General features: G+C 33.7%; 1 protein-coding gene across 6 annotated transcripts in view; it reads left to right on the plus strand.

The window, feature by feature from the left end:
• LOC128167614 (ankyrin repeat and fibronectin type-III domain-containing protein 1-like) overlaps positions 1–15,390 on the plus strand; it is an 87,543-nt gene that overhangs the window by 5,332 nt on the left and 66,821 nt on the right. Inside the window, exon 1 of one of the 6 annotated variants that reach the window (XM_052833425.1) lies at positions 5,783–6,124. The exons of 4 other annotated variants lie outside the window; for them this stretch is intronic. The gene's annotated coding sequence lies outside the window, so the exon portion shown is untranslated. Of the gene's footprint in view, positions 1–5,782; positions 6,125–13,592; positions 13,611–15,390 lie in introns of those variants that run through there. One more of the 6 variants, XM_052833428.1, reaches the window with a different exon arrangement.

Consider the following 15,390-nt stretch of genomic DNA (forward strand, 5'->3'; position numbering starts at 1 on the left):
GCATTAGTTGTTGAGATACAGGATTTCCCTCGAACCTAGACTTAATTTTACAAAAAAGCCCACAAATTTATGACGAGGAAAGGAGATTTGCCTTTGACAAGATAAAATCAGTTAATGTTGCACTCTGCATTCTCTTGATCATCTTGAGATTGAAGGTGTATTCTTTGAGTCACAGGTGTGATATTGAAACTTATACAGTGGTATCTGAACAATGTACATCCAATTTTCTGTGACAAGGTGAGAATTTTCAAAGATAGATTATGATTATATGATAAAAATATTATGTTTCTGTCCATATTAAACTAAATGTGTGTGTTGTTTACATTTCAAATGATTTTCATATTTTTTCTTTATTCTGGTTTTGAGCAATGCTGGCAATTTTTAGCCAATGTATTCTGAACAATTGATCCACTATAAGTTTAGTACATGTAATATGAAACGAAGTATTGAAATGTGTACAATTCAGTAGGTTACAGATAAATACAGACAAAACTGAGGTTTTTGCCAAATTTTAAATGAGAAACCATGCATGTTCATAAATTGAACAACAGCTAGTATGTGGTATCTTCTTGACATATGGATTATTAGAAGCAAGATTTATGGTCAAGCAGTATATTATAGATTATGCCAGTATGCAGCAATCACTGGGTGATTCTGTGTCATGGCTGAAGAGCTGTGTTCACAATGGACGTATGAATTTAGTGGCATTTTACTTACCTAGTGCTGTAAAAGGAGAGAATCTGTCAGATAACAGTTTGTGTATATATATGTTATATATCTTCTTGTGTATCAGGCAAAATTTGAGCGAAATACCTGCAGATCACAATAAAGCTACCACTTTATAGCCATATAGTGCATGTACTGAGGTGAATTGAAGAGGCCTAGAACATTTTGTTTATAAAAATCAATGCATATGGACATTAGCTATATGATACTTTCACATTTCTCATATTAAATTGTTTTTCACTATTTTTGAACCTTACAAGTCTAAATCTGTCATGACTTACTTAAAAATGAAACAAATTTAGATGTTGTGGTATGAAATATAGATGAAAAATTAACACCACCCTAGGGCAGTCACTTTTTAGCTCTCCTGAGCTGAAACCTGGGCTTTTCTGATCACATTTTGTTTTGTCGTCTGTCTGTCTGTCTATAAACATTTTACATTTTTAACATCTTCTCAAGAACTACTTTGCCAATTTCAACCAAACTTGGCACAGATCACCCTTAGGCAAAGGATCTTGCCTTTTTTTCAAGGGGAGATAATTAGGAAATTTTGAGAAATTTTTCCAAAAATCTTCTCAAGAATCATTGGGCCAGAAAAGTGGAACTTGTGTGTGTGGAAGCATCCTCAGGTAGTGTAGATTCAAAGTTGTGAAAATCATGACCCTTCATGACATTCAAATGTCTCAAATTACCTCTATTTTTAGAAAACTTTGTCTTGTGTAATTCAAGATTAGGTGAAACTGTTTGCAAGTGTTGAAGGGTGAAAATATATGGGGCACAAAAAACCCCTTTATACAGTATTTCAGGGTAAGGGAATTGAGGTAATTATTTAATAGGGTATATATGAAGTACAAGCTCTGTGATCATTATGGTATATAACAGTGGGATAATCATTCTGTTTTCCTTCGTTTTTGTCCTTCATATTAATCAATAATGAAAAGGAAAGCTGTGACCTATGAGTAATAAAATATCAAAAGATGAAACATCTGTTTGTCTCTTCTTGTATTCAGTTTTGTATTTGATGGAAAATTGATTGATTTTCGGTATTTTTCATTATCACAGGGTTCATTTCTCCATTTCAATACAAACAGTTGATTTCATTGTGTTGAGCCTGATGTCTCTGAATAGCTAGGATTCCTTATCAGGCCATAAAATGCTTTAACAGTCATTTAAAATTGAATGGGAAACTTTTGAAATTGTTTTGCAAGACTGATTATTGACAGTCTTAGAAGCCCCTGTGTTTTATGTGGAATTTTCAATTTTATATTTGATCAATTTTTTTTAAGGTGATCTCTATTGGTAAACTGTTTGATAGGAGAATTTTGAAAGCAAACATAATCCCTGAAAATGACTTGCTGCTCATTGCATATATTGTGTCATGAGTGCATGGTAGAGTTTTGTACCAATTCTAATCTCTTTAGAAGGAAGATTGATTTGAAATTTAAGTCATATATTATGCCTGTTTTGCCCTGTATGAAATCGCCGAAAACAACCCCTCATAGATTCAGTCGAGTTTGTAGGTGGGAAATTACATTTGTAAGATGTTTATCATTGACTTTTTTTTAAATGAAAAGAAATGAATTATTGTGTATAGGTCAATAGATGTTGGTAAATTGTTCAATGTTCGTCATATTACATCTTGGGGTTGAAAACGAAATGAAACAGGTCGACATTTAATGGTCTGCATAAATGAGAATTATAACCGTTTAATGAGAAATTATATGCTTATTATCCTGTTTTGTGTGTGGATTATTACTGAAATATGATCTAGTTTTAAATATTTTGAGTGTATGCCCTCGATTGAGAAATAGGAGTTTGTCATGCTAACAAGTAGATGGTTCATTGCATGGTAACAATGATCATGCTATTTTGCCTGTCAAGGTGCAATTTCTTCATCATTAATTCATAGATTTCTGTTATATTGAGTACATAAAGCAAGCTGTATTTTTTTTGGCCAACAAGTAAAAGTGAATCAAATATCGCTAAACTTGCTTAGCTTTTGAAGTGTTGAAATTGTTTTGAAATTTCATGCCATTATGCAATGAAATATGACAAAGCCAGTTTCAAAAAAGCAAATGAATTATTTTAGTTTTGAAATTTAATATGATATGCTAGAAAAATTCTTATCATAGAAAATTGGCATTTTAAAATGGTTATTGCGATGTTAAATTAATAATTTTAATATGTGAAATGCTACTATCATATATCATCTTTTAAATTAACTGTGGTCCCAGCCAATCAGTGGGAACCTAGGAGAGACAGGTCTGTGTTTCTGTCCATAAAAATCACTTGTATGTAACTTTTCTTCTCTCCCCTTGGCCCAATATGACATTAACCTTAGTTACCCACAGAGTGCATTTAGATTAGAGGGTCTGCATTGACCTTGATCAAAGTTTCTAGGTCAAAGGTCAAGATCATAGCAAACAATGAATAATCTAGTGAAAAAAAAATTCTTTCCTTATGGATCAGTCTGGCTCATACTTCACCCACATAGTGTTTGTTCATGATAGAGTGTGCATTGACATTGAATTAAGTCTTAAGGTCAAGGCCATGGCCCTCTGTAAAATTCGTGTCTGGACCATTTTATCTTCCTTTGGTCCAATCTGGCTCATACTTTTCCCACACAGGTTTGTGAGAAAGGGTACATGTGAATGGATATTGAATCAAGTTTTAGATTCAATATCAGGGTCTTTGAATGTTTCTGTATACACTCAGGTTTCATACTTTCTCTTCCATAGGCCAAATCTGACTCACAAAGAGCTCTGTTGTATGAAGTGTTCTTGTACCAAGTTTCAAGGTCAAAGGTTATGGTCGAACAAAGTCCTTCAAAATTGTTTTCATTCTAATGTTCTTTACTTAGTCTAATGAACTCTTTAAAATGGTCTCAATCCCAATGATGTTAGCTTAACATGTTATTATATGTATCAGTAAATATTTCTATGATTGGTCACAGAAAAAATGTTTATACTTCATTATTAGTTTTGTCAAATCTGCCCTTTGAATTAACCTGACATAATAATGTTCCATGGCCATTTCTTTATAAGTAATATGGTTATTACATTTATAGATTTGAAATAATAAAAAAAAAATGAAATTAATGTGCCTGACAGAAGTATCTCTTTATGTTGCTGTTTAAGATAGACACATATACATCTTTGTGTCAACAGTGAACAGGGCAACATTGTCCTGGTATGCCTTGATTAATTTAAGAAAGTGGAGGTTTTGACACAGGCAATGGACAGAGCTCTCGTTAGGTGTCCTGGCACAAAATTAATGGAGAATTTGTTAACTATTTCACAGATATGAATAGATGTGTATCCCACAGAGTATTTGACTTGCAACACAGGTGGTTCAGAAAAAAAAGAATGGTGAGGAATTTGCTTGATATCTGACATGAAAATGAAACATTAAAGGAAGTTGCCACCCAAGATAGAGCAGTGAGGTAAAAGGAAAAAAAGAGGTGGCTTATGATAAATGTTGTTCAATTTTGCAAGAAAGTTTCAGATGGGAATCTAGAATGTATAGTAAACAGTAATTTCCATCCATTTGAGAGAGAAGATTTATTAAGCCATATATTCTAATGGAGTGATACTGATCTATTAAGTGATGTGTATTTTTTTTAACAGTAGCTAAGTACAGTCATATTTCTCACATATAGTTGATCAAGCCCTGATCTGACCTTGAGACATCAAGGTTTAAAATTGTTTGTTCTGCATGTTAATTTAGACCTTGAAGAAAATAATAAAAATTCATAATTTCTCCCTGCAGTCGAATTTCTGACCATTAAAGGTTAAATGCAGAGAAAATAAATCATATTAATAACCATACAGGCCTGTATCTCGGATATTTGGTTCACATTATTAAGGAATTTAATAGATATTATGATCTCCTGAATGATTGTAGTATTATGTTTAAAAGCATTATGCAATTTGATTTTTAAAAGAGATGGAAATAATTGTACATAGTGTATTTTGAATGAGATAGGTTTGGAATTCGGCTGTATGGAAAGAATTTTGCCAATAGACTTGTGAACAAGTCAGGTCTCTGCAAGAGTGGAACGGTTTTTGACCAAAAGAAGCCATTAAGGGGATTTTCCTTGGCAATTCAAATGGTTTGCACTTGAGTTGAGATATTTTTAAATGTTATTTAGACAGATGTAGTATTAATAGGAAAAGATTTCCCGTAATCCTTTCACTAAGTTTAGTAAGACTGAAATGTCTGTCCCCAAACTGTTGACTCTCTCTTTTTGTAAGATGACCCACTCTTACACCATTTCAGGTGGCCTCTAGTGTCATGGAAAAATCGTTTGTGTATACATACACTTTCCAATGTGTCATGTGTTTTATAATGGCTTTCCTTTCTAATCTGCTTATGCCATCGAGAGATCTGAGGCAAAGGGGTATTAGTCATATCTCTTTGATATGATGGCAAGAGATTTTTCATAAAAACCTTTTTTCAGATTAGACAATAAAAACTTTATAATAATGAAATGGAATAGAAATGGAGAGGTTTTGTTATATATTTGCGTTTTTAAATGACCTCTGATTTTAATAGCTGGATTAATCTAGGGTTGCAATCTTGACAAATGATTATCTGTGTATATAGGTAAAAGTGGGTAATTTACTTCCCTCAGTGGAAGGCATTTAAACTTATGATCATGCTGCAAGTTCAAATTGGAATGATTTTTTTTCACATTTGACGAAAGGCCACAAATTACATGGGTACAATCATTTAAATGGTTTTGTAACACTTTGACAAGGAATGGCAATGAAAAGTGACTGCACAAGGTGTCTTTACAGGACCTTTAGGTTTTTTACAATGGAGCCAAAACAATTGTCACGGCATACCGTGAGGAAAATTAAATAATTATTGTAAGCATAAACAAAAGAGTGTTTTGTTTGCCACGCGACAAATTTCTTTCTGACTTTCACCCTTCAATCCCTGGAAGTTCTAGAATAATGGAATAGACAATGGGTTTTGTTGTGGACAAGACTAATTTCTTTGATATTTCTTTTTCTTCCCCCCTGACTGTCTGATTGTGCATTTGACAAGTCACTGAGAACTGACGTTGAGATATTTACTGACTAGAAATATAAGTTTGATATTAAAAACTGTTCTTTGTGCAAGACACAGTAGTTTTTACTAGGGATTAATAAAGTTTTATTGAGTTTATTTGGACATTTAAACTGGAATCGGGAATCATTGAAAAGGGAGACTCTACAGTGGCCATATTAACAGAACCCTGGGCCCTTTTGATGCTTTGGATTATATATGTATGTGTGTCTTCTACCTATCAATCTGTCCTGGATCTGAGGAATTTAACCGTATTTGTTATGTGTTTTGGAATATACTAATTAAGGAAGAAAGTCCCTGGATTTAAATCATTCTGCTTATTTGGGTAAGTTGGTCCATAGTTTTTCTGGAAAGAAAATGAGTTAGCTGCTGCTAATTCTAAAATAAAGCAAACATTGTCCATGCCTGACCTGTTGATGTGAGATCCAACCTTGCAGAGTTCAATATCCTGCAATTCAAGAAGTATTGAAAACATACCGTAAATCTAAAGTTTCTGTCTCTAGTTTATCAAGGGATAATGTCTTGTTTCATCATTGCAGATACATGTATTGAAAACTTGTCCATATAATTGTGAATGGCATATTTAAGGACAGTCTTCCTCTTGCCCTAGGATAAAAAATAAAACCTTGAATGCCTTGTTTAGTGTCCTCTTGCAATGGAATTTTATAATTTGTGTTCTTAAAGCTTAAAAAAATACCCATAAATCTTTCATGTAAAAATCTTTAGAATGGAAATTGTAGTAGCTGAAAAAATCCTTGCTGTAGAGATATTGTTGATCCATCATATATATCAAATGGAATCCTGAATTATTAGCAACACGCTGGTTATTGACGGGTTGAATGCTTTACTACTGGGAATGGAAACATACTCATTTGTAAATCCGATGCAGACACCTGCAATGATCAGTCTCTGAGTCAGTACTTTAGGGGCCAACCTTGGGATTTCCAATGGATTTAGATACTGGGTATATGCTAGAGGGAATTCAAACTTGCTAATGTAATGTTTTTTTTAATTAGCTCACCTGAGCTGAAAGCTCAAGTGAGCTATTCTGATCACATTTTGTCCGTCGTCCGTCTGTCCGTCCGTCTGTCCGTCTGTCCGTCCGTCCGTCTGTCCGTCTGTCCGTCTGTAAACTTTTTACATTTTGAACTTCTTCTCTAAAACCGCTTATCCAATTTCAACCAAATTTGGCACAAAGCATCCTTATTGGAGGGCAAATATAAATTGCAGAAATAAAAGTCCGATCTGTATTCAAAGCGGAGAAAACCTTGAAACTGTAGAAAAAGGTGGGTGCATTTTTAAAAATCTTCTTCTCAAGAACTACCGAGGCAAATTCAACGTAGTTTAGCATAAATTATCCTTATGGGAAGGAAAATATAAATTGCAAAAATTAAGAGGTAATTTTGTTTCTAATCTGAGTTATTACGAAAATAATAATAAAGGAAAGGCGTGTTTCAATCAGTTTAATAGCTTCGGGTTCGGCATACGGTAAAATGATTCCGTACTTCTAAAACGAGGTTCTTTGTTTAAAGCAGCCATGACATTATACGAAAAAGGGTCGATCTGACTATGATGAATTTGCTTGTTGTGCAACAGTTCGCGTATGAAGGGAAATTTTTAAACATGCAAAATATATTGGTGCCGATTTTGTGAAGTAAATTGAGGCTAAATATTTCAATGCGTTGACAGTTTTCACACATGACGTTGGTGTTAGCTTGTTCTGATTTTCGTTTCGTTTTCATTATTTATGCTTTGTAACCTGGAAACTATCGTCTGTATTTCGTGATTTTTACGTATCAAATCAAACAGAGACTTCGGTAAATCAAACAGTTAACTGTTTTCCTGCGCAAATTAAGCAAAATCTGATGTAGGGGTACTGAAATACAATTCATTCTATCGGTAATTCTGCATTATCTTTTGCGTAATGGTAGATTAATGCAATAGCCTGAATAGGTTTTGTTGAGATGCTCGGCATTTTTCTCGAGTTTATTCAGTTTAAATAGAGTTTGATATCGCTGACGGAAATATGTAGGTATATACATGTATATATATGATTCATTTCGAAAAAATAAATTGTGTTCTTTATTTGTTTTACATGTAGTGCATGTTTCTTGTGTTTAATTGTTTACAATTTCTATTTACTAACCATATTTGAGTGTTAAGCTTCGAATTATAAGCAAGATACATAGATTTGCTCACAATTCTATGTTTGTACACAGATCTTAAAAACTAAAGATTAAAAAAAGTAAAAAAAAAATGTCAATATTTATTAAGAAAATTTTCAAGTCTGTTCTTCCAGAAACCAAATTTAACAACTTACTGTATTGTAAACTTAACCTTTTTAGCTCACCTGAGGGTGGGGCCACCATGAGGGGTCGAAGTTTAACATAGGAATATATAGAGTAAATCTTTAAAAATCTTCTTCTCAGAAACTAATCAGCCAGGAAAGCTGAACCTTGTGTGAAAGCATCATCAGGTAATGTAGATACACATTTGTGAAAATCATGACCCCCGGAGGTAGGGTGGGGCCACAATGAAGGATCGAAGTTTTACATAGGAATATATAGAGTAAATCTATAAAAATCTTCTTCTCAGAAACTAATCGGCCAGACACTTGACACTTGTGTGGAAGCATTCTCAGGTAGTGTAGATTCAAAGTTGTGAAAATTATGACCCCCGGGGGTAGGGTGGGGCCACAATGGGGGGTCAAAGTTTAACATATGAATGTATAAAGTAAATCTTAAAAAATCTCCTTCTCAGAAACTAATCGGCCAGGAAAGCTGACACTTGTGTGGAAGGATCCTCAGGTGGTGTCAATTCAAAGTTGTGAAAATCATGACCCCTGGGGTACGGTGGGGTCACAATGGTTGGTCGAAGTTTTACATAGGAATATATAGGGTAAATCTTTAAAGATCTTCTTCTCAGAAACTAATCGGCCAGGAAAGCTGACACTTGTGTGGAAGCATTCTCAGGTGGTGTCGATTCAAAGTTGTGAAAATCATGACCCCTGGGGTACGGTGGGGTCACAATGGTTGGTCGAAGGTTTACATAGGAATATATAGAGTAAATCTTTAAAGATCTTCTTCTCAGAAACTAATCGGCCAGGAAAGCTGAAACTTGTGTGAAAGCATCCTCAGGTAGTGTAGATTCATAGTTGTGAAAATCATGACCCCCGGGGGTAGGGTGGGGCCACAATGGGGGATCGAAGTTTAACATAGGAATATATAGAGTAAATCTTAAAAAATCTTCTTCTCAGAAACCAATCAGCCAGGAAAGCTGACACTTGTGTGGATGCATCCTCAGGTAGTGTAAATTCAAAGTTGTGAAAATCATGACCTCCGGGGGTAGGGTGGGGCCACAATGGGAGATCGAAGTTTAACATAGGAATATTTAGAGTAAATCTTTAAAAATCTTCTTCTCAGAAACTAATCAGCTGGCAATGCTGAAACTTGTTCGGAAGCATCCTCAGGTAGTGTAGATTCAAAGTTGTGAAAATAATAACCCCTTGGGGTAGAATGGGGCCACAATGGGAGGTCGATGTTTTACATAGGAATACACAGAGTAAATCTTTAAAAATCTTCTTCTCAGAAACTAATCAGCCAGGAAAGCTGAAACTTGTGTGAAAGCATCCTCAGGTAGTGTAGGTTCAAAGTTGTGAAAATCATGATCCCCAGGGGTAGGGTGGGGCCACAATGGGGGGTCAAAGTTTAACAAAGGAATATATAGGGTAAATCTTTAAAAATCTTCTCAGAAACTAATCAGCCAGATGATTCTTTATAATTGTTAAGACTTTGGCCCCAGGACAATTCTTTGGCCTCCCGAGAAGGTTCAGAGTTTGATGTACATTTATATCCCATATATAAACTATTGTTAAGGATCTTTTGGAGAACTGCAATACTCAACATATGATATGACTATAAAATCATCCTGTTAGAAAAGGGACTAATGATTATAAACATAAGAATATCCATGGGAAAATGGATTTTATTTATACAGGATCTACATGTATTATTGTACATTGTCCAGATAGTTTGTATTATGACTCCATTAAGCTGATTTTATCATACCTATTGTTCCTCAGGTGAGCGATGTGGCCCATGGGCCTCTTGTTTGAATTTTGTAATCTTTTTTAATCTTGTGCATTTTTACTTAGTACCAAGAATGCTTTAAATATTTGTATGAGAAATATTGATTCATGTTTTTTTCTTCATCACAATTTAGTTTACATCCTATGAAAACCTCTGGTACTGTAATTTCATGATCTTCAGTACAAAGCTAATTTTTCAAGTTGTTTTTGGTGTGATAGGGACAAATTGGATACAAAAAGGTTGAGTTTAAAGATTAGCATGTGAAGTGGAAAGCAAACATAGACGTTATATATAGAAACAATTTCTCTCGATCATTGTAAGGCATTGAAGACACACTGGTCCTAATGAAGTTCATTTTCAAAATGGAGTCAGTTTAAATGGTTTCACAGGGGTTAACATTCAATATTATTCCAATCTCAAATACTGTACAAAGAATGCTTTATTAAATGTTGGAATTCAGTAAGAGAACTGTTGAATTCATTATTGTTGTGCTAAAATATTGTATTGGTAAATATTATTGAAGGAAATTTTGCCTTTACAAAACCATGCTCTACAGATAAATATAAAATGGTGATTTAATTTTAGACAAATCAGAATGCTTTACTTTCTCTTGTTATAAAAAAGGACAGGAACGGTTTAATCGTGCATCGATTTTATGCTCAAAAAGTATCTAATAACTATCTGAGATCATGAATATTTCTTCAGTCATTTTGGAAAATTTTGAAAACAGTCTCTCTTTTGTTTTATTAACCAGGTTTTCCAACAGAAAGATCCGGTTATTAAAATGGTGAAAATGGCGGCGGGTGGGTGGGCGGCTGCCAAAAGGGTACCCTCATTGTACGGATAACTCCTCCTACAGTTTTCAAGATAGGAAGTTGTTCTTTTGCAGATCAATTGTACATATATCAGAGGTGTGCATATTGCTAGGATTTTGATTTCCAATAATTTATCAAAAAAATACCAGCTTTCGAACTGTCATTTTTTGGCAAAATACATGTATTGCATATAGGGTACCCTCATTGTACAGATAACTCCTCCTTCAGTTTTCAAGATAGGAAGTTGTTCTTTTGCAGATCAATTGTACATATATAAGAGGTGTGCATATTGCTAGAATTTTGATTTCCAATAATTTATGAAAAATATACCAGCTTTCGAACTTAGTCATTATTTGGCAAAATATTGCATACAGGGTACCCTCATTGTACGGATTACTCCTCCTACAGTTTTCAAGATACAAAGTTTTTCTTTTGCAGATCAATTGTACATATATCAGAGGTGTGCATATTTCTAGGATTTTGATTTCTGATTATTTATGAAAAAAATACCAGCTTTTGAACTTAGTCAATTTTTTGCAAAATATTGCATATAGGGTACTCCATTTCACAGGATACGGGTTGACATGGATTATGGATATACAGTTCACATAAAAGGAAACCTGGTTTGCTGTCACATTGACAGCTTTTCACTTGTGTGTAACATACTACATTTTACACTGATGTTGTGATGGCTTTATATCATTTACTGTAAACATGTTGAAACTTTTAGTTTTTCATATAACAAACTTCTCTAAAGAAACTTATTTCTGCTGGTGGTTGAGGTTGTATTTTCTATAGTCAAACAATGCGCGTTGGTATTAAATATGCTGATGCATGATGTACCACACTAAAGTTATGTTTTTTTACCATACGCACTGGGGGTTTTTACAAGGTTTTAAGCTTGCTGCGTAAATAGTGTAAGTTTCCCACATGCTAAAATAACCACATTTACAGTATTTGCCATCATCTGAAACTCGTGGCCAATTCAGATTATTGCAATTGGTCACTAAAGGTTTCAGAGGATAAGTACTTGTATTCAAGTGAGGGGTTATAATTGTGGAAGTAGGAAATTCTCAAAATGGGATATTTTTAGTACACTATTATGCTTTAATATGTGATGATCAATAGTTGCTGGAAAACTTGTTGAAAAAGCTATGAAAAACCACAGAAATTATATTTCTATTCATTAGAACAATTTAGTGGTAATAGAAGCCCCACTTATTAGGTCACTTACTTTGAATGATTTTTTGTTTTGAATGTGTCAAAAGTCCAATATTCGAAATGATGCTGAGAAGAAATAAGAAATAATGCAAAATCAAGAGATTAATCAAGAGATTATTGTTTTATTAATATTTCATGTTGTTTACAACTGTCTCCTACCACTCTTTGCCTCAATGTCTGATGAGTACAGGGCAATGACTGTTTATGCAAATAATAATTGTGATGACTTATCTGCACAAAAAAAGAGATTTCATCGATTTCCGAACGGTGTTTTCAAGTCATGAGGTACTGAATTTTCATGATTTACAAACAGTTGTAAATAACCTATAATTTCAATATAAACGAGAAATTGTGTGCACAAAATAAGATGCGGGAAATATGATAAGAAGAAACAACACGAAAATTATTAGGTCTTTTGTTGGAAACGGAAGACCTTAAGTGATACATATAAGGATTAATATTAGTACAACTCAGCTGAACTTTTTTCATCCTTCTTAACACCTAGCTCAAAAGACTAGGGTTTTTTCTCCTGTAGTCCAGAGAAGCATCATATATAATATTATTCTTTGGCTTTTTTTATTGCAGTATTCTTCAGTTTTGGGGGGGGGGGGTTTCACTGCAGCTTAAATGAAATGACCATTACTGATTAGAGAAGCAAAATGCTGCACTAACATTCTAACAATAGAAAAAAGGTATGTTTCTATGAAAATATACCTTTCCGGCTTAATTGTTGAATGATTCATTACATATTTGGAGTTTACCATCTCTGCAATATCTAAATGCCACGTCAATAATGCATTTCTTTACAATGTGTCTTTAAGTGAAAAGAATTTCTCAATTTTTTGATTGTTTACATGGGAATCAACAGTTGCAGTAGGAAGGTCTGTTTTATTTTCGTCAATAATAGGGTGTTAAGTAGTTGGAAACTATTTATAAAAAATAATACAAATTTTAAAGGCTGTCTTTATGAGAGTATTGGATTTAAACCATTAATAGTGCTGATGTATTTGAAGAGGGCAGTGAATTTCAATCAATATTGAACTAAAGATTATTTGAACAGCAGGCAATACTGCTCCCTCTGACACACACAAACGAAGTATATCTTTTGAAGGAGTCGTATCGCGGCAAGTGCAGGGTGGCTGTCTTCAAAAAGGGCCTTATTTACTAAGTTTCTGCTGGAATTTAAACATGAAAATCACACCCAAATTATAAAATTGAACAAATAATAGCTTTATTTACACAAGTTTGCTTTCCTATGACTTGGTTTCGGATGCATAGTTTAGTGAACTCTCTCTCTCTCTCTCTCTCTCTGATTTTCGATGTTTGATATATAGGTAAATAAACGGTAATTGTGTACAAAAAGAGATGGTGGGGGCCACAGAAGAACTCAACATGATAAAAACAAACACTGGACTTATTTACTGAAGAATTTTTCAATGGAAATCAATAGATAGAGGATCAAATGCCACAGTAATTACAAAGAAAATGAAGTCCCAAACTTATGGCATTGTTTTCTCGTGGGATGTTGCCTGGGAATAGGACACCAGGGTCCTTGAGAAACTGTGAATGTACATTCTTTTTTTTCTGTGCAAGTGCTTGACAGGGGGCACTATTTGTGTATGGATTGACACTTAATTGGATTTACTCCTTCTCGTTTCTGTCTCATTGACTTTTTCAGAGGTTACAAGTAAGTGTCAATTTGTGAACAGTTTTATTCTTTCCAGTGTCTGGAGATTTTGTTGAAACAAATCAAGGATTTAGTCTGAAATTTTTAACGAATTATTTAACATTTACCCAGTACATGTTGGAAAGGACTCTATAGCTTTCAATGTTTGTTTTAAACCATTTAAAGGGTATTATAAAAAGTACATACATGTAATACAGAAAAATTCCACCAACCCTTCTCTGCAGAGAAATACCACCTCGGAACAAAAACCCCCAGCCATGCATTATTGTTCAGGATAGTAATTATATATAGGAATGACAATGAAACAAGAGAAATAGCTTTAATTAAAGGTGTTTTTCTAAAAATCACTTCTATAAAATTAATTGAAGTAGACTGATAACGAACGATTTGATCAAAGGAAGCTCTATCCCTGAGTTAGCCATTAGGAGTGTCCTATTTATTTATTATAGAAAGTTTTATTAATTGGATGCACTAGATGACACACGGCACAAAATTTTTCAAAGATTTAGGAGAAGATGGAAAGAGGCTAATGGTGCTGACCTTGTATTAGTTAGCTCACCTTCATAGAGTTGGAAGGCTTTTATTGATTATTTTCAGTTAATGTTCCATTTTATTTCAAAGGTATATGAAAGATTTTACACAGTAATTATATTGTGAGGAGTATATATGCTGTTTTATTGAATACTGGCTCAGTAACTCCCCCCAAAAAATGAATTGTGAGATTTTGTTTAATTCTCAAAAAAAAAGTTATAAAAAATTTGATTTGAAAGCAAATTACCATATACATTTGTACATATAAGTCATCTCTATTGTCTATATTTTCATATTTTATGCTTCTGTTAGCCAACTTTTATTTGCAACAACTTTGTTTGCGACGACTTATTTTTGCAAGAAAGGTGTTGAAGGTTATCTAAAAATTTTAATATCAAGGACATTTGATGGCTGGTTCGTGGGGTATTAGCGATGGTGAGGCTGTTGCGAACCTCACTGAAAATTTCTTGCAAGCTAATAAAATTTGGTTTACAGTATTGAATTTTAGTAATATTAAAAGTAATTTTAAGTTTCCAGTTGTATTTTTTAAATTATTTAAATCTTGGTATTTTAAAAAAGTGCTTAAATTGCATTAATTGATTTAAGCAATGGAAGACTTTAAATTGTTTGAATTAGTGTTTGATATTTGATTTGTTATATTCTCTCTCAGTAATATTCCACATTTTGTACAGATAATTTAGTAGTATATGTACAGGAAATCCAGTATTGAATACATGAATGGACAAAACTGATTGATTGTTGTTTACGTTCCTTTCGAGAAAATTTGACTTCCAAAAATGTTCAGTCATCATTAGTGTTGGTTGAAAGCTTTATATTTTAGTAAACCAGTGATGGGTGCTTATATAAGAACATTAATAGGATCAGGGCTCTTTCTGCAACCCTGGGTATTGTGTTCCTTTTCTTTAATTTCATTTCGGTGAAATCAAAAAACTACAAACTAGTCTTATTAGTCAGCCTGTAGGCTGACTTATGAAGTTTGGATTAAACTTTAATTGTGCTTGCGTAAATTGGAATTTTGGGAAGGAATTAGACAGACAATATTAGAGAAATTCGAAGATACTATAAAACTGGTCAGTTTCTAGGTCAAACTGCACATCTACGTTTTGAAAGACTGCCCGTGGGTATCGTCTGCAGCCATGGGCCAGAGTCCACATGTTGATTTACAGTAAATCACACTTATAACAAAGTGCCAGGTACAGAGATTTTTCTTCGCTCAAAGCGTAACTTG

The sequence above is a fragment of the Crassostrea angulata genome, chromosome 10 (genome assembly GCF_025612915.1).
Source record: "Crassostrea angulata isolate pt1a10 chromosome 10, ASM2561291v2, whole genome shotgun sequence".
Lineage (NCBI taxonomy): Eukaryota > Metazoa > Mollusca > Bivalvia > Ostreida > Ostreidae > Magallana > Magallana angulata.